Here is an 18619-nt window from a genome sequence, read left to right on the forward strand (position 1 = left end):
GGGTATGTGGACTAGTTATTTATTATTTAATCTCTTTACTTTAGTGCATGTTTGAATTTTTCATGATAAAATGTTTTTTAAAAGTTGTATCAATTGTTTTAAAAGTTAAAAAAACCCTCTCTCTCTAATAAGTAAAATTTAAAAGTGTCCAGTGATTAATATCTGTGACATCAACATTTAATGTCTTCATTTGAAATTCCATGGAGGAAAATAAATATGAAAACCTGCCAAAGCTAAATCCACTTATGAACCATCCGATCTCCCGAAGTCTACAGTTAGCATGTCTCTCAAGGTGTTGCTAGGAACATATGACCATCTCCTCCTACCCAGCCTCTCAGGGCACTCCTGCTGATCGCCGCGTGTGGACAGCTAGACACACAATGGCAAAGGAGATTCAGAAATAGAGTAACACTGTCCCGGGAAGGCGCTGCAAACCAATAGCACAGCTGGTCAGAGATCCCCAGGCTCTTGAGGCTGATTACCAGGGTCTCCCAGAGCCAGGCAAGTCTGGCGAATAAAGACTTGCCTTGGATGGGATTGCTGAGTCTTTTGTAGAACGCCATTTCTGCCCTTGCAAATTTCCGATGGCTTGACAATGAAGGAAAGAGCAGAAATGTGTGTTCATTCATCAGGCTCTGGTGAAGGCCATTACTGTTTTATTCAGTGGAGAGGAAAATCATCCAGAAGCTGAAATTTGAAAAATGTACAAATGTAACTAGACAGAACAAAATGATGATTAGCCAGGCCTCTGACCTCTGTGCATTGGCTGTTTTCCTGCTGGTGGCAGGAGGCAAGTGGGTGGTTTATGCAGAACAAAGGAATGAAGATGAGTTTCCTATGTGTTAACGTGTGGCAGGAATGGAACCCTGTAGGACGAGTGGCTGGTTTCTCACTCCTTGTCTGCCAGAGGACATTGCCACTCCAGTCACTGATTGTGTCTACTTGAAATCACCATGGCCAGCCATCTGGCTCAAGTTGTCCCGCTCTGATTGCTATAAGCTGTCAGAGAGGACCAGCCTGAAAAGACGTCGTCCCTCCTGGTAATTATGGGGTACATCACACGGCTGCCATTTCAGAGAGTCCTATGCAAGACCCTCATTTTTGAATAATTTGCTTCACTGTTTTGTTCAAGAATTTCCCTTCCCCTGTAGTTCCAGACCAGAGAAGATGACAAGGGCCTAGCATACCTTCAGATGCAACAAAGTAAGGTCTCTGGTCTGTTTAACTTGACATCGGACCCAAGTGCCTGGAACGGCCATGTGATTTGTGACTGGTGCCTGTCCAAAGCACACACCTGCCTTTTTTTTTTTTGGAGAAATTCTGTTGACATTGTAGGCTGTGGTTCTGACTTAGAAAATGCTTCGTGTGCACCCAACCTCATTAGCTCATGTTCCCGACAGGCATTGGGCACTGCATTCACTACGCCCTCCCGTGTGCTAGCGATGGTGGAGGGGGCACGTTCCTGGTGGCCGCGAGGGGCTCGGGGTGAGCAGAAGACCATCCAGTGTGTACGCAGCGCAGCTCCGTGTGTGCACTGTCAATGGGACTGAGAAGGGGCAATTCTTCAAATTCTGTTTCTGCTTCCTTGCAAATTAGTTCAGTCTCTTACCAAGTACAACTGGGAAAGCTGGTTTTGAGGAAAACCTATCACTTCGTTTTTACCAGGGAAACCTGCTGTTGAGGCATAAAATGTGTGCTGCCTCCCACGTAAGTAACATTCTGACTCTCCACTGTGATTTCAAGCATCACTCTACAGACTAGCAACAACCAGTGACACCGCATACCGCAGCTAATCCCTTCACTGGGCATAGGACTTTTAGGCCATCAGATATCTCCCCCACCAAGCCACCCACACGTAACACATGCACACACCCGTCCGTGCCTTCGGATCTGTGACGAACGTGCATTCCCACCTTATCACTGGGAACCCAAGGCAGGCTCGACCCCAGGAGCAGAGGTTCTAAAATTAAAATATAACTGTAAAAATGTGTCCATTTATGTCAGCAAAGCTTGGCAGTATTTGTGGACTTGCATACTGAGGGTGCTAAATGAAGCGCAAGCACACAGGTTTATGTCCGGCCGAGCTCATCGTTCTGGGCCGGTGACTTGCTTGGAGGTCGGTGGCTCTCACCGCTCGCTCAGTGGTTAGTCCAAGCAGGAGCCTGATGATGGTCCCCTCTCAAGAAAGAAAGTGAAGTCTCAGACACGTCTTGGGGTAAGTAGAGAACTTAAGAATAAGGTATTCAAAGGCTTGAGATAGAGATTTATCATGAGCGATGAGGTCACTGCCTCGTGCACACACTTCCTTTCTCCTTTTGTGTGAGATGCGCTAGTTGTGTTTAACTCTACAATTTTGTCCTGAGTTGAAGATATTATGGGGCATTAAATCTGAATTAGGAGAAGAGACATCACCAGAGCTGATACCACAACGGGTGAGGACAAGCATGAGACGTGAACTAAAAAGGTGAACTTTGACGGACATTTGCTATTCCTCTTTGGTTTTTTTGCTTTCCAACATCCAGTCTTCCTTCCCTTTGGGTAATATTCCTATATTTAATATATTAATGCCCAACTAATATACATTAATGATGCAACTGTATAAATACGCACAATTATAGAATTGTGTAATAACTGTATAAAAATAGAATTGGGCTTTAATATACATCTGCCACCTGCCCGGCCCCTGGCAGCCAGGTTTCCAGCAGTGACCTCGTTCACAGACTGGATATCCCTTCCTGGCACTTTGAACCTGGAGAGAAGAGATATTTGGGATTTATTCCATGCAGTAGTAACATCCCAGTCCCTTTGGTGCAGCAATCTAATGATGTCACTCGGAGTTTATTTTTATTTCCTGAAATCAAGAAACTTTGTCTAACAGACATTTAAAGAGTCGATTACATCACCTACATGCTGTGTGTCCTTGGACGAGTCACCTAGCCTCTCTGGGCCTCCAGTTTCCTGGCTGTAACACAATGAACAATGAATTTATATCTCTAGTTGCAGGGTATCTTTAAAATGATGTTAGCCCATGATTCCAAGCAGACACGATGTATTATAAAAGTTTCAAAGATGTAATTTAAAAGAAGGAAAAACACAAAACAATGACTTCTGATAGAGAACCATCCCAGTGCTATTCCTCAGTTCTGACTTCAGTATAAACACTGTCTACACCACCAGATTCTGCAACACTCACCACAAGTCATGAGATGCTCATTACTGGAAAATGCCTCTCGGGCTCATAAAGGGGGATACGTGAGGATGTTGTCACAGATGTGGGTCTGTCTTTACAAATGGAACAGTGGTAACAGCAACGGTAATCCCTCACAATTGTAAAACACTCTCAGTCTTCAGAGCCACTTCACATCCCCCCCGCCGATCTCATCCGACCCCCACCAGCACGCTGTGCCTCATCGCCCCCACTCCACAGCCGAGAAATCAGGACGCCAAAAGGGGACCTCACTGCCCAGGTTCAGCTGACAGGGAACCCACAGACCCGTGGCCAGGACCCAAATCTTCTGACTCCAAATGCCGCTCCCTTCCCGACACGAGCTGCCCTTTGATGGAGGGATCCTCTGCCGCAGAATGCTGAAGGCTCTGCCCTCCCCCTGGGGCGACGGCTGAGGACGGGGTACGGCATTCTTCCACGTCTTGCTCTGTGCTCATTCTGACGACACAGACTTCTTTTCAAAATAGGGTCTAGTCCTCCTCCAAGAATGCTTGTCTTAATCTCCCTGAATTACAAAAGGAACCAGAACTAATATTTCCTTTTTGGTTTAATGCAATCTATTTTATCCATTTTTAAAGAGAGATTATTTTGTAGAAATGGCATGTAAATCCCCAAAATAAACAAAGTCACCTTCCTTTGGACTCTCGACAAATAACCTGAAAATAATCCTGACAAGATTGTGTTTGCAGAGCCAAAAAGCTCTGAGGAGAATAAATAAATAAAGGACTCACAGCGCCCGCGGCTCTCTGCCCTCCTCCCGCTCATGGATGTGAATTTATGTCTCTCCTTCCCGGGTCAGAGTTAAACGGCTTCACCAGTGGAACCTGTAATTAGTATGAGTGGTTAATTCCAAGGGCTTCACTGCACATTCTCCATGGCATTTCACAGCACTAAGGGTGACCATTATGAGGAGGCGCGCTCGCCAATGAGTGAGCACTGGAATTAGCAATAAAACACTTGTCTCTCCATTTCACATACAATTTGGCTTCGAGGAAGAAGACAGACTTTCCATTCGCCACTGCAAGTCTTTCACAGCGCAAGCATATCTGGGCTTTGCGGAATAGACACGTTTCACGCCTCTTTCAGGAAATTTGATACATGAATTATCCCCAAATAAAGAGATTAAGGATGCACTGTTCACGTGACAAGGCGTTTCATTATAAAAATATTCCAGTAACATGTTATGCATTTCCAAATTTAAAAAAAATGTCTGATTTGTATGTTTATTAAGGAATGCAGATTTTGTACAAAGGTTACACCTAGATTTTCATGAGGTCACACATATGATCAAAGTGTAGATTATACCATGAATATATATGGCTTTACCTTTTACCTGAACTGTGCATAGTGACAAAACTTATTTTTGAAGGTTTGGACACTTAGCCAACACAAGCTAGACCTGAAGGCACATTTAAAAATTGTTCTGAATAAGAAATCCAAGATATTCTCTGATCTGACCCTAAATGCCATCAAAGTCTTGAGCCAATAATTGAATCAACTGTCCAGAGGTGGGTGATATTTTTCTGTACATAAAATATGAGACTGAGCAAATAATTGTCCCCCCCATTTATCCTGCTGCCCATCGTACACAGCTGTGCATCATGAATCCTGAGTGACCCACCTGGTAAGCAGCCGTGTCCACCACTAAGGAAACTACTTTGCCTTGAGAAGAATTCTGGGGTCAGAACCGTGACGGGGTTGGGCCGAGCGCTTCAGTCGGAAAGCTGGTTCTGGTGGAGGCAGGACGGATGGACTGGAAGGCGATACCAAGACCCCGTGGTGGAGCCTTCCACTGGTGGGTGTAGGGAGAAATGGATGGACTCAGGAGATAGGAAGCATCTGGAATTAATAAGGCTCAGGGTTGTATTTTGGAAGGGAAGGAAGATAATATTCCGATTAAGGATGGCTTGGAGTTCAGGAGTCCAGGGCAGCCACATGGACAGTAGAGCCCTTCTTCAGGGAGGAAACATGGAGACGGGGAGTTGGGGAGAAGAAACAGGGGGTCTGGTTCAGGACATGCTGAGTTTTGGATGCCTGGGAATGGACCTGAATTCCATCCATTCTTCTTTACGAGTACAGAAGTCTCCAATTGGAGCCCTCAAGCTGCATCCAACACAGAGACACGGTTTCTTAAAACCACACAGTATTTTCTTAATGGACCCAACTGTTTTTAAAATAGGTTATTCTACAAAACGAAAAGCTTCTGTGTCTTGAACAGTTCAAACTCCTGGCACCATACTTTCCTTGTGGCAACAACCCGCTGGAGCCAAGAGGCAGGCGTGGACTGCCAGGGTCTTCTCCAGAAAATCCCATAAGCCACGTACCTGCGGGTCACTGTCGGCTTTCTCACACCCCCCAAACGCTGGCTGATTCCACATTGCCTTCTCATCTTGCTTTCCATCACTCTTACGTAGACATAATACACAGTAGAAGGTCATTGTTCTGGGAATCCACATAGGGGAAACTTTCAAAGCTAGAGTAACTTTAAAGGAGTCTTTAACGTTATTGGCATCCATTTTTTAAAAGAATGGGGAAAATGGGGCACCTGGGTGGCTCAGTCGTTGGGCATCTGCCTTTGGCTCAGGTCATGATCCTAGGTCCTAGGATGGAGCCCTGCATTGGGCTCCCTGCTCAGTGGGAAGCCTGCTTCTCCCTCTCCCACTCCCCCTGCTTGTGTTCCCTCTCTCGCTGTGTCTCTCTCTCTGTCAAATAAATAAATAAAATCTTAAAAAAAAAAAAAGGGAAAACTGCGTACAAATGTGTTATAATGTGAATAATGATTGGCTTGTCAGGGCTGAAAATAACCCACTGGTGATGTGCCGTGTGCGATGGTTAATATTTTGCCTACTTGACTGAGCCACAGTATGCCCAGATAGGTGGTCTACCAATATTTGGGGGTGTGCCTGTGAGGTGTTTCTGGAAGAGATGAGTGAATCTGTGGATGGAGTGCGGAAGGCCTGCTCACACAAATATGGCTGCACCCCATCTATCATGTTGACGGCCTGACCAGAACAAAAAGAAGGAAGAAGGGTGGTTTCTTTCCCTCTCTCTCTGCCTGCTTGGGCTGAGCTATTAGTCTTCTCTGACCTGGATTAGGATTCACACCATCGGCGCCCAAGTCTCCAGCTTGCAGATGGTACGCTGTGGACATACCAGCCTCTCTAATCTCGTGAGCCAGTTCTTTATAGACAAATGTACATATTATACATAAAGGGGGTACGTGGGTGCAGACATCCTACTGGCTCTGGCTCTCCGGAGAGCCCAGACTTGTGCCACAGACACGGACGCACATGTGGGGCTGCTGCTTCGAGCAGGCTGGGCTGCCCAGGGAGCAGGAGATGTTTGCTGTGACCTCCACCACCTCCCCTGCAGGCCCAGCCTGGCTTGGAGCACTGGGGGGCATCAGGACATACAGCTCTTCCTGTCCCCTGAGAAACACAATACCCTGCCTAGATTTGTGGTCCTGCACTCAGCGAGCCCAGAGGCCTGAGATGCACGGCCCAGCGGGTCACCTCCTCCAATCCCACCTCCCACCCCACGGCTGCTCATCGTCTCTGAGCAAATCTCAAAGTGAGAAGACTTGTTTTACTGTCATCTCATCGGCTACTCCATACCCCCAGGGCCCAGCATGCGAGGAGATCGGGGAGGTGGCCCGGAAGGCACGTCTGCCTGAGTGGATGGACCCAAATCCCTTCCCGGCATCCTCTAGAGGCCCCTGCCAAGCTGGAGCACACCCGCACTTCCTCAGGTGCTCCCTGTCTGGAAGGGAAGCCCGATGCCCACGCACGCTCCCCAGAGTCGGGGGGCAGAGCAGAGACAATGGGGGTCGGAACACAACAAGGCTGGCACCAATGATAAGCTCTGTGACTTTCTAGCCCTGTGACTCGGGCAAAGTTTCCTCCTCTCTGAGCCTCAGATTGCTTGTCTGAGGCACTGAATCCCAATAAAAAGCTACAATGTTACTGATGTCCAGAACTGCAGCTGCCAGATTGAGACCATGAGGTGGCGAGTGTGAGAACTAAAGCTAGGAAAGCCCTAGCTCCAGGGGGGCCGTGCACAGTAGCTGCCCAGCCACACAGTGCACACCATCAGCTTCCTGCTGCGTCAGAAGAACACCTCATTTGTCTGCTACGGGACATCGCCTGCAGCCGGCTTTCCTAACGGGACTCAGAAATGAGCTGCTTAAATCATCTCATGTCCTTAACAAGTATCATACCATACATTTCAGTGTTTTTGTTAAAAATAACAAATAAAATTCCACCATGACCTTTAAGGATGTCTAGCAGTTTCATTACTAGTCAGTTATGGCCAGAGTCATCGTTTACTTATGTTATTTCTCCCCAAATAGCTATAAAGTCTCCCAAAATTGTGCGTGGATGTGCTTACCATGGGCAGCCTGCACTCTAGGAGACGGTCAGTGTGGGATGGAAAAGTTTGTGATCTCACGGAGTGACCTAAGGGGGCCACATGGGACACCCAGGAGAGGGTCGCAGAGGAGTGCGTGCACATGTATCATAATTATCACCCAGTAGAGACTTGCATTCATCAATCACATGTACAACGAGTTTATGAGTTCTCGGGCACACCTTGCCCCTGGAACTCCATCACAAGCAGCAAACTTCCTTCAGATTAAAAGCAAACTACAAACAAAAACACATCTGCCCCAAAGAGGAAGATGGCGCTATTTCTGCACAATCCTTGAAAAGCTCATGAAAGACTATTGTTTATATTGTTGCCCTTGTCACACCTATTAATGTGATGTTGAGCAACTGCAAAAGTTCTGCGAACGTTAGAAACCCCAACAATGTGACAACAATAACATTGCAAACACAAAAACTGGAGGGGAAAAGGAGGGCATTTGGCAAGAACCGTAGGAGTGCTGACTCTCTCATCGCTCCTTGCCAGAAGTTGCTAACATCTAAAATTAGAACGTGGAGTTAAAAATACAATAATTCCAATCTCTTATTGAATGTTTCATAATATTTTTCTTAGCCTTAGAATAATATTTTAGGATATTAAGCAATGTTTTTGGCTCTCATTTCTGTTCTCATCTATGTGACTTGATTGTTTTTATCATGTGTATTATTGTTTATATAAAAACAGTAAAGTCATTAACATTTTTAAGTAGGAAATTAACACTTCTGTTTCGGTCTGGGTTCTCCAGAAAGACACGGCCATGGGCGGTACATCGACAGAGGGATTCATCGTAAGGAAGAGGCTCACGTGATTACGGAGGCTGAGGAGCCCACGACCTGCAGTCAGCAAGCCAGAGCCCCCCGAGGGGCAGTGGTGAGGTTCTGGTCGGAGCCGAGCCCAGAGACGGAAGAAGCTGATGTCAGCAGAGAGGACAAATTGTCCCCTCCTCCCTCTTGTTCTCTTCGGGCCCTCAACAGATTGGGCGAGGCCCACCCCCATCGAGGAGAGCGGTCTGCTTTCCTCGGTCCACAGACCCAATTGCTGATCTCATCTCAACACGCGCAGACCCGTGCTGGACCAGATATCCCACGGCCCCCTCAGGCTGACACACAAAATTAGCTACCACCACTTCAAAAACAAGTCACTCTCCACTGTGCATTTCAGCAGGTCCCGTGGAGGACAGCCCGGAGCCGGTCCAGATGCTGAGAGGAGCATCAGGAGAAGCTCCCTGCTCCACGGGAAATGCTACGCCCTCCACGTACTCCCACAGCCAGAACCTGTCCCCATCATCTTCTTCCTAAAGGGTTCTTCCCTTGGCCTTGCTTGGAACTCTGCTTTGTGAGGCCCAGAGCTCAAGCGTCTTCGTTTTTAATCGAGTCGAGGAGCTTGAAGGCAGGGCCAGTCTGAGAATCATCTCCTGCCGCCCCCCCCCCCCCGTGTCTGCCTGACCGGCCAGCTCCTCTCACCCTGACCTGGAGGAACACAGGGCTAATGACCTCATCTAGACCCTCCTACCTTTCGTGAGGACAATTGCTGTGGTGTCGTGACCGGTTCTCTTGCCTCCAGTCTCTCCTGCTCTACCACGGGGACAAGACTGTCGGCCCCAAACAGAGATGAGTTCCTGGGCTCCCTCCACCAAGCACTGGGCAGGGTCCCCTAGCACCACCAGCAAACCTAACATAAGCTCCAGGCCCCATGTGATGACCCCGTTGTGTCTCCCCCCGCGGCACCCTTCTCAAGCCCAGCCTTCCGCACATTGGCCACGCACCTGTCCCCCAAGTAGGCCACCCCAGCCCTCTCAGCCTGGAAGCCCCTGTCTCGCACATCAGAGACCAGCTCAGTGGCTCCCCCCGACGGATCCCCACTTCCTCACTAGCAGACCTCCTACCTAGACTCCACACAGCACTGACGCCCCATGCCCGGTGCTCGGCTTCAATGAGCCCTGGGGGTCCAAAGCAGTGTCAGTTCCTGGGTAATCAACAGATTTTGAATTGCCGGATTCAATGCTCAAGGGAAGACTTTTTATTCGGGTGTATCAGCATCTATATAAAGTATCCAAAGATCTGGATTGTATCTCTATTCCTGTCATTTTAATCACGTGATTTTAGACACAGCGTTTAACAGTTAATTTTTAAGGTAAATATAAATCAGGATGCTCCTGTCAGTACATTTCATAAGTATGAGAGCAGATCAATTGGGAGTTAGCCTAATAACCTTCAAATCCTCAAGACCCCTTCATAAAGCAATATCCACAAAATCAAAGGATGATGTGGACTCCGTATGCTAACAAAGGAATGCCTTCTCTGAGCTGGGGAAGTGGGCAAGGCTGGGGTGAGACGCTTGGGCTCTGAGCTGTGGGTGCCGCCGGGTGACCACGGCCTGGGACCCCCCCAGCTCTGGAAGAGGAGCCGCTCTGCAGAGCCTCCAGAACCACCTCCTCCTCGATCCGACCCTCTTCCGCGCCGGCGTGCAGAGCCCGAGCCCGCTCTAATTGCAGCTGCATCAATCAAAGGGATTTCAAGCTACAGCACAACCTTCTCTGACTGGAGTTAATTAGAACGCTGACATTTCCCAGACTGTCAGCTAAATGAATGCTTAGGAAGATGTGCATATACATCCAATGGGTAAATACAGGCTGTCAGACTCCTTCACAAAACACACACACACACACACACGCACACGCACATGCACACCAGCTTTTCTGGTTCTGTCCCCGAATACTACCAACAGTGACTCATAACCCCAGACCGGCAAGCACGGGCCCTGGGGTATCCTGAGGAGTGCCCAGCATTCCCTCTGAAACGTGGTCGCCTAGCAGACTCATCTGTATTATATTAAACCATGCTTTTAGACGGCCATATTCTTTGCAATCCAATCAAAATGTGTTCTAATTTTCAATAATGTGCACACTTGAAACACAATAACCGTAATGCATTAATTACCAAGTTACAAAATGAAGATTCTGTCCTCTCTGTAAGAATCCCATGCCCACAGCTGTTGGGAACTTCCATACTGATACACAAATGCAGACAAAGTTAAATATCATAAGCTAACATTTCCATATTAGAAATGAGGACCTAACTCCAGACTTCTCCTAATTTTTCAACCTCTCATAGCAAAGCACTTGAAAGGGAAATTTTCATAACAAATGAGAACCAGTTAATGAAAAAAAAAATGCTTTATACTGTAGAAGAAAAAAAAAAATGAAACCTACTTAAGTTTACAAAGTCACTAAAAGGGCACAGATGACCCAACATGTTTTGCTACAAATAAGAATCATGCCTCAAAATCAAAAGTGATCATTAAGACACATGAACTATTACAATCAAAACAATGTGTGTTTGCAGGGGACCGTCCTGTGTGGCCTGCGATATGGGCCACAGCAGCGTGATCCACGGTCAGCGCATGGTCGCCCAGCACACCCGGATGGAGCTCTGGGCAAGGTCACGGTGCCCCTGCTTCATGCCCGGCTGGCTTCACGGGAGGCCACGAGGGCTGGTGCAGCCCAGAGCGGGTGAGGAGGTACTGGTGGGACGGTAGGCACAGACCTGAGGATGAGGAAGATGTGCTCAGAATGGGGAAGGGAGCGGGGAAAGAACATTCTAGACCCAGAGAACCACACATGTGGAATGGGGATGGGGGTGGGGAAAGAACATTCTAGACCCAGAGAACCACACATGTGGAATGGGGATGGGGGTGGGGAAAGAACATTCTAGACCCAGAGAACCACACATGTGGAATGGGGATGGGGGCGGGGAAGGAAGGCGGGGAAAGAACATTCTAGACCCAGAGAACCACACATGTGGAATGGGGATGGGGGCGGGGAAGGAGAGCGGGGAAAGAACATTCTAGACCCAGAGAACCACACATGCGGGGGCACCTGGGCCACGGGAGCACACCACCTGGAGAGCCGAGACTCAGCAGGGCTGGCGGGAAGTGGGAGGCGGGAGGCCCCCCAGGTGAGCAGGGGTGGCCCATGCATTTCATGGGTATATGAACATGCCTCGATTTCCTGTTCTAAAACAAACAAAACATCATTGCTTGCCCTAGATTCCTTCTTTCTTTTCTTTCAAGATCAAATTTATTTAAGATGAGAGACACGCCCCCTGCCAGATCCATCTGTATTTTCATTTACTGATTAAACACAGAGGTGAGTGGGAGCGAGGGAGACAGGGCAGCACCCTCGTTCCCGCCTCTCAGTCAGCCTGCTGAGCTCGTGCATGGCCATCCGCCCGGTACGAAGAGTGCACAAGAGATGGAGACCCAGTTGTCTCCTGAACCCCATCCCCTAACACTGCCTGGTGCCATTCTTCCTCCACATGTCAACCAGTGTTTCTCTAAAGAGAGGCTAATATTCAAATCAGTGTCAAAGTGCTGCATTAAAAGGAAATAGAATTTTCTGTAGAATTTCATCCTTAGAAACATTGGGACGAACACGGAGGGAGGGGTACTGTGTGGCATTCCCAGACTCATGGCAACTGTGAGCTCCTTTGTTGTGGGGCACTTCCTGGTACCTGTGTTCCCAGAGCATTTTGGAAAACACTGGTTCCTGTTCAATGATAATTTAGCAGCACACCCACCTAGTGGGCGTTCACCGTGCTTCACAGCTTCTAGAACCACTTACCGATTCAGGCGTCAGCTGAGACCATCTCTCACACCTTCACCCCCCAGCACCTGGCTGAGCCCTGCAGTCGAAGGTGGGACACCTGCGTCTGACCACACCAAATGCCTGGTGCCGGGCCAACCTGCTCTCCCTCCTCCAAAAAGGTGCATCTTCCTCCCAGACTAGGGGTGCAGGGCCGCTCTCTGGCCTCGGCGGCAGTGATGTTCCTGTGGTAACTGTCACCTGAGCCCCTGCAGACGCGGGAAAGCCTTCCTTCGCTCATGACCGGGACAATGAACACACTTTGACGTCAGAGGGGGTATCCAGGCTGTCAGGGAGATCGGAACATATACCCACCCAGCGTGATCTTAATGTGACTTCCCACTCATCTAAACGTCTCCAATCTATGACAAAACAGTTGAACAAGAACCCACATAATGGGACTCAATAGTCTGACGCTCCTGAGGGGGTGACCTGGATGCCTTCCCATTGCCCAAGCCCATCACCGTTTCTTCAAAGGCAAATTGGTTCGAGGTTCACTTGGATGACCCTAATTCCAACTGCAAGCTCTCCCCATCAGGCACAGTCCAACATATCCTTCCCTTCCCACGCCCTCATAGTCTTCCCTTGTGGCTCCAAAACGTCCATTCCTCAGACCCTTCTGTGATAAAACAAGAGAGAGGGAGGGACCCCTTCACCATCACTATGTGCAAGAACGTGCAAGAACCCCAGGAGATGTCTCTGTTTATCAGCCAGTGTAGACACCTCACCCACATTCTCACCAGCAGCCCCATCAACTGCTGCTAATGTGAACTCTGCAGTTTGACCCACTTTGATCCATTCCTCTAGAAATCCAGCTTTTCAAGTCTAATTGGCAACGTGATTTCCCCAGCTCTGTTTATGCCCATCTTCCCACCACCGTGAGAAGACTCACCGTCCCTGACGGCAACAAGAAGCAGAATGATAGAGAAGTATGGTGTCCATTGTGTGGGTTAACTCAACCCATTTGAGAAACCATTCCAGTTCTTGGCCTTGATCTTTTTCCTTTTGGGGGGTGAGTTGCTTTCTCCTTGCTCGAATCTGTGGGCCAATGCTAATGTGCTTGTATCCGATTAAGAATGGGATTAACTTTTCTGTCAGAGATAAAAGTTTAAGTCTCCAAACCTCATACCTGAAGGTGCTCTGTCCTCAATTTCCTGAGGCTCTTTCAACTGAAACCCATCATTCAACAACCTCTCTGCAAAAAGAAGTCTTTGGACTTCTGTGAAATTTAAAGGGCTGAGAACATAAATTTATATCTTCTCCCTCCTGTGACCTCACCTCCAAAAAGTTAAAGAAATAGAGAGGTATAAATCCCCAGAGGCAAATGGGAAAGGAGAGTATTAGCAGACAAGCAATTTCAAGTGACGTGTGACAGGCAGGAAGCATGAAGAAAAGTGGTTCTGCACAGGGGCCAGCCTTGCAGAGAAGGACACCAGTAAGAAGAGACTTGCTCTTCCGACAGATACTTAGAGAGGCTCAACACTCAAAAGGGACACTCACACACCAAAGCTACGTGACAGCTTGTTTGGAAATCCAAACCCCACCAACTTATCCACCCAGGGGAGCAATTTGATATTGATCATTGACTAGGAGACTAGATCCTGATTTCCTGCAGCATCTGAATGGGAGGGCGCAGCATGCAGTGGGTGTAGCCCGTGCCACGTAGGGGTGCAGCGTGTGGGGCTGACACTGCAGGACTGATGGTCTCAGATGGAAGAGCTAGACACCTGGACCCCCCTCACCTTACCCCCAGGTAGACAGCCACACAGTCCCCCGGGAAAAGATTAACAGGCTCAGGAGAAAAGAAAATCTCCACCTATTGATATTGAGCGGTCTCCTCATGGAATTATCAGCCACGAATATCCAGTCTCTCATAACGTGATGACCCCCATCACACATGGAGCTCCCGCTATGTCAGGAGGTAGGTGAGCAGGTGGACAGATGGACAGATACGAACATGACAAACACACAGATAATGGACAGAGAGCCTGATAGATGAAGACATGGCATATCAGACTCTAAGAAAATCTCTAATAAGAAAGACAGAAAAAGGGGCGCCTGGGTGGCTCAGTCGTTAAGCGTCTGCTTTCAGCTCAGGTCATGATCCCAGCGTCCTGGGATCAAGCCCCACATCGGGCTCCCTGCTCAGCGGGAAGCCTGCTTCTCCCTCGCCCATTCCCCCTGCTTGTGTTCCTGCTCTCGCTATCTCTATCTCTGTCAAATAAATAAATAAAATCTTTAATAAAAAAAAAAGACAGAAAAAAACAAAAAGCATAAGGACAGAGACATAATGTGGAGAACAGAAGAAAACCTCAAAAGCACCTTAATTAATGTCTTCAGTGTGATAATTCAACATTTCATACCTAAAACAAGGTTAGGGACACTTGAGAACAGGAAAAAATCTTAGGAGTTAAAAACTGATGGAAAAATATTAAAATTTAATAAATGGTTGAAGGATAAAATTGAAGAAACCTCTCAGGAAGTAGGACAAAAAGACAAAAAGTGATGGAATTCTGCGAGAATGTATTAGAGACGTAAGCAATTAACGCAGGAGGTCTAACATCTGACCGACCAAAAGACCTCCAAAAACAGAGGGAGAGAAATCAAGTGGAAGTTATCGTGGAGAAATTAATTCAAGGAAAGTCCTCATACTTAAAAAACATAAATCATGAGCTAGAATGGGCCAGCTGAATGCCCAGCACGAGGTTTGGAAAGAGTCTATGATGAAATTAATTAATTAAATTAATTAACTAAAATTTAATATCCGAACATCAGAGGCGAAGGACAGAGTTTTAAAGAATACCAGAGAAAATGCAGGAGGTGCAGTGAGCACCGTCATTACACCCAGAAGAATGAGAATCAGAATAAGATGGGATTTTTTTTAACAACAAATCTGGATTAAAAATTCAAAATGAGATCATGCTTTTTCAGAGCAGACAATTAAAAATTCTGAAGGAATTCTCCACCGACCCAAGCTCACAACGTGGGTGCAAGCCAGCCACAGATGATTCGAGGTGTAGAAGAAGGCAGGATGTTAGCCTTTGATGTACCATTTCTCTGGAAGCTGCTAGAAAGTCGGATCCAGTACAAGAAAGCAGTAAATCCAGAAAGAGCTCCAGGAAATAGATTGAGGCTGGGAGCGTGGAGAAGAAAAGTCTTAGGATGACAGAAAATGTCCCCGAAGACAGAGGTCTCCAAGAGAGCCGTCGGCAGAGAGAGAGGAAGCCGTGGGAATCAGGCTCCTCTGGGAAGGAGGAAGGGACATTTGCTGAGAAAACCAAACAAGGAGGACGCTCTGCAATCATTAAACCAAGGAAGAACAAAACCTCTAACAGAAAACAATCGTGGTACACTACTTGGTGTATTAACCACACTTATACAGCTAAATAATACGGATGCATTGTATGATAAATCATCTGGAAAAAATAAGGACCTTCATTTGAGAAATTACAAGTACCAAAGTGATGTATTAACTCAAGAGAAAAAACCAGGCTGTAATCATCGCGCACATCTTGGTTCTAGAAAGAACAATATTTATACAGTTTCATGATACAAACGCTGATTCCTGATTTCACTAAAATTAGTGACTTGCCACTACCGGAAGGAAGGGAGCCTCTGTGCCCACCCAGCGTCGCTTCGGCGTGCTTGGAAGCACGATGCATCGTTCCCGACGTGAGAGAAAAGCCGACGCACACTGCCGCTAGCAGCCAGCAGGGACCTGGTGTCCTCTGTGGGGAGACATGGCCTAATAGAAGCCACAGCAAGCAATTAATGGCAGCCAGGGTCTTTAGAAATTTCTCATAGCTCGAGTCCACTTGAGTGACTGCGTCATTCCACGGGGATTAATGAGCAATTTCCTGGCAGAGCGCGAGGTGCACTCCTGAAGAAAAGAATGACAAAAGAAACTCCATCCCCAGCGGATTTGACTTAACGAGTCTTTTCTTTCTTCATATTGAGAAGGAAATTTGGGAATATCATCACCTGCCAAGAAGAACACTCTGATTTATTTCCTCCCCAAATATGAACAGCCGACCCAGACCCCACAGAACAGACCGGCTCCGGGCTCCCGATGACCGGGGACGCGGCGCGCGGCTCTCTTGGAGGGGCGGCGTGCACCTGGCCTCGTTCGGGGCTGGGAGCCAAATCAGCACCAGCCACATAAGCAATTAGGCTTCATTTAAATCAGTCACAACTGATTAATTTGAGCTGTTTCACTATCGTTGCCTAAATGTCTCTGAGCAGGTATTCCGTTAAAAAGCATACAGATTCAAGGGTGTCAGTTTTGAGAAGTCTCACCGTGGGCACGAACAACGTGTCAGAGCAGAAAACCAAAAGGAAGCTTCCGCTATGTAAAGTTGTTCACGGTTGTGTTTATAATTAAGGAGACTATTCCTTGAAACAACCCACCTTAAAATTTCTCTTCACTGTTGCCAACACCCATACATTTGCCAGAGAAATAAAGTAGAATGAACCTAAATCAAGATTTTAATTTTGATTTTGTTAAAAAACACCCTGGCCCAAACCCCAAATGGGCTAGACATAGATAGGACTTCAGTTCACGCCACAGGAAAATTTAAAACTCTTGCTAGAGTCCTTTTCTATTTGAATGGTAATTTTTTAATACAAACTTTTATCCTAAGACACAGCTGTGAATGTGGAGGAGTGGAATAAGCAAGGGTGAAGAGTGCAATCCAACCTAAAAGAAAAATGGACAAAAGGTCCAAGCAAGCAATTCAGGAAAGAGGAGAGGCACGTACCCATGGGATCCTATGCGAGGACATTCAGCCTCTGCAGACGCTGAGAAGGAAGGGAGGCATGTTTATCATCAGCTGAGCCCTACTGTTGGAGAGCTTGAGGAGTGCCCGCACCTGTGAGGATGCAGGCAAAGGAGCAGAGTCGGGCCTGCTGGTCAGAGGATGGCCTTGGGGAGCGATCCCGCAACGCCCATCACCCTCGGACTTGCACATACCCCGTGAGCGGGCCGCGTGGCCCCTGGGGTCTATGCTCCCCGGCGTGAGGACCTACCTGCATGTGGGTATGTTCACGTGTGTGCATACGCACTAAATGTGACGTTGTTTACGAGAAAAATGTAAAAACAAAACCCTAACACCCTGACTGCTGAATTAAGTCACATCTTATCCGTCCTCTATTAATTAGCACAAAAAGGCTGAATATGTTAATAATACCTCATCTTTCCAAGAAAAAATATATGCACACATACATGTGTTTTTGTGTGGATTATTGTGTTCCCGTGTGAGCTGGCTTTCTGTGAGGATGCAGAAAGGTCTGTTGTCATTATATATCTTTGGAGGATGTGAGCGTGGTCACATTGTTACGTTTCCTTCATGCGCCTGCCTGGTTTTTACTTGTTGCCATGAGCACATGTAACTTTAAGTTTTTTCATCTAGTAGATATTTTTTAAAACAATAGAGCTTTAGCACAAGAACCTCCAGGCTTCACCTGCCTGAGTTCACATGGCGTCACATGGACTCACCCAGGACACAGTGCCCCACGACCCCAGGACTCCACCCCAGAACCCTAAGTCTGAGCGGCACCACGTTGTCTGGATCTCACCAAACCACAACCGTGGGCATCCTGCCCTGTCCCCCATCACACCTGTGCCCCACACACTGTTCCCGGTGACCCCATGGCCCCGTCTTATTGAAAAACATCAACACCATCAGAGGCAGACCCCGACCCTTCTCCCAGCCTTGCTGACTCGGCAGCACACAAAACCCTTTCCTCATTCTCCTTTGGCCAAAAAGCCCCATGAGGCCCCAGCGGGATGTCTGCCACTTGCGCCTCAAGGCCGTCCCAGTGGGGCTGGGACTTCGTGGACCACCAAAGACTCAAAGTCAGCCAGCCCTTGGCTTCATTTTGGATCGGGTCATTGGGGTTCCTTGTTTCTTTGTCTGTCTTCATGAACCACACTTGTCAAAATCGCCCAAGGGGTTGGAGACATCAAACCTGGGCCCGTGAAGAGAACCAACAAGAGGCATTCCTTGATGAGCGTGTACCATCTTTGTACACGTTATTTCACCGATTCCTCAAAACTACCGGAAAGGGGGGTGTGATCTCCTCCCACCGCACAAGAGGAAGCCGACTTAGGAAGGCTGGTGGACTGGACCCAAGTCGCGCAGGGAAGTCTCGGCGGTAAGGCAGCCCACCAGCCACCGTGCTGGTCGTTCCATGGTCATAGCTGTCTGCCGTCATCCCACTGCCCTCCCGAATTCAGTCCGGACTGACGGGAAGGCAGCACACACGGGGAAATGCCCGCACAGCCTGTTTCAGAGGCGCAGAGCCCCACAGATAAAGCCTGCACTCAGGCCTCT

The 18619-nt window shown here is 47.8% G+C and overlaps 1 long non-coding RNA gene across 1 annotated transcript in view; it reads right to left on the reverse strand.

Annotated features, from left to right (window-relative positions):
- LOC118524087 (uncharacterized) overlaps nucleotides 1-18619 on the reverse strand; it is a 112278-nt gene that overhangs the window by 30235 nt on the left and 63424 nt on the right. The window contains exons 5-8 of the long non-coding RNA XR_013441559.1: nucleotides 4848-5065; nucleotides 3958-4050; nucleotides 3194-3731; nucleotides 1873-1960 (exon numbers count right to left, since the gene is read on the reverse strand). This is a non-coding gene — a long non-coding RNA (uncharacterized LOC118524087). The remainder of the gene's footprint in view (nucleotides 1-1872; nucleotides 1961-3193; nucleotides 3732-3957; nucleotides 4051-4847; nucleotides 5066-18619) is intronic.

The sequence above is a fragment of the Halichoerus grypus genome, chromosome 10 (genome assembly GCF_964656455.1).
Source record: "Halichoerus grypus chromosome 10, mHalGry1.hap1.1, whole genome shotgun sequence".
Lineage (NCBI taxonomy): Eukaryota > Metazoa > Chordata > Mammalia > Carnivora > Phocidae > Halichoerus > Halichoerus grypus.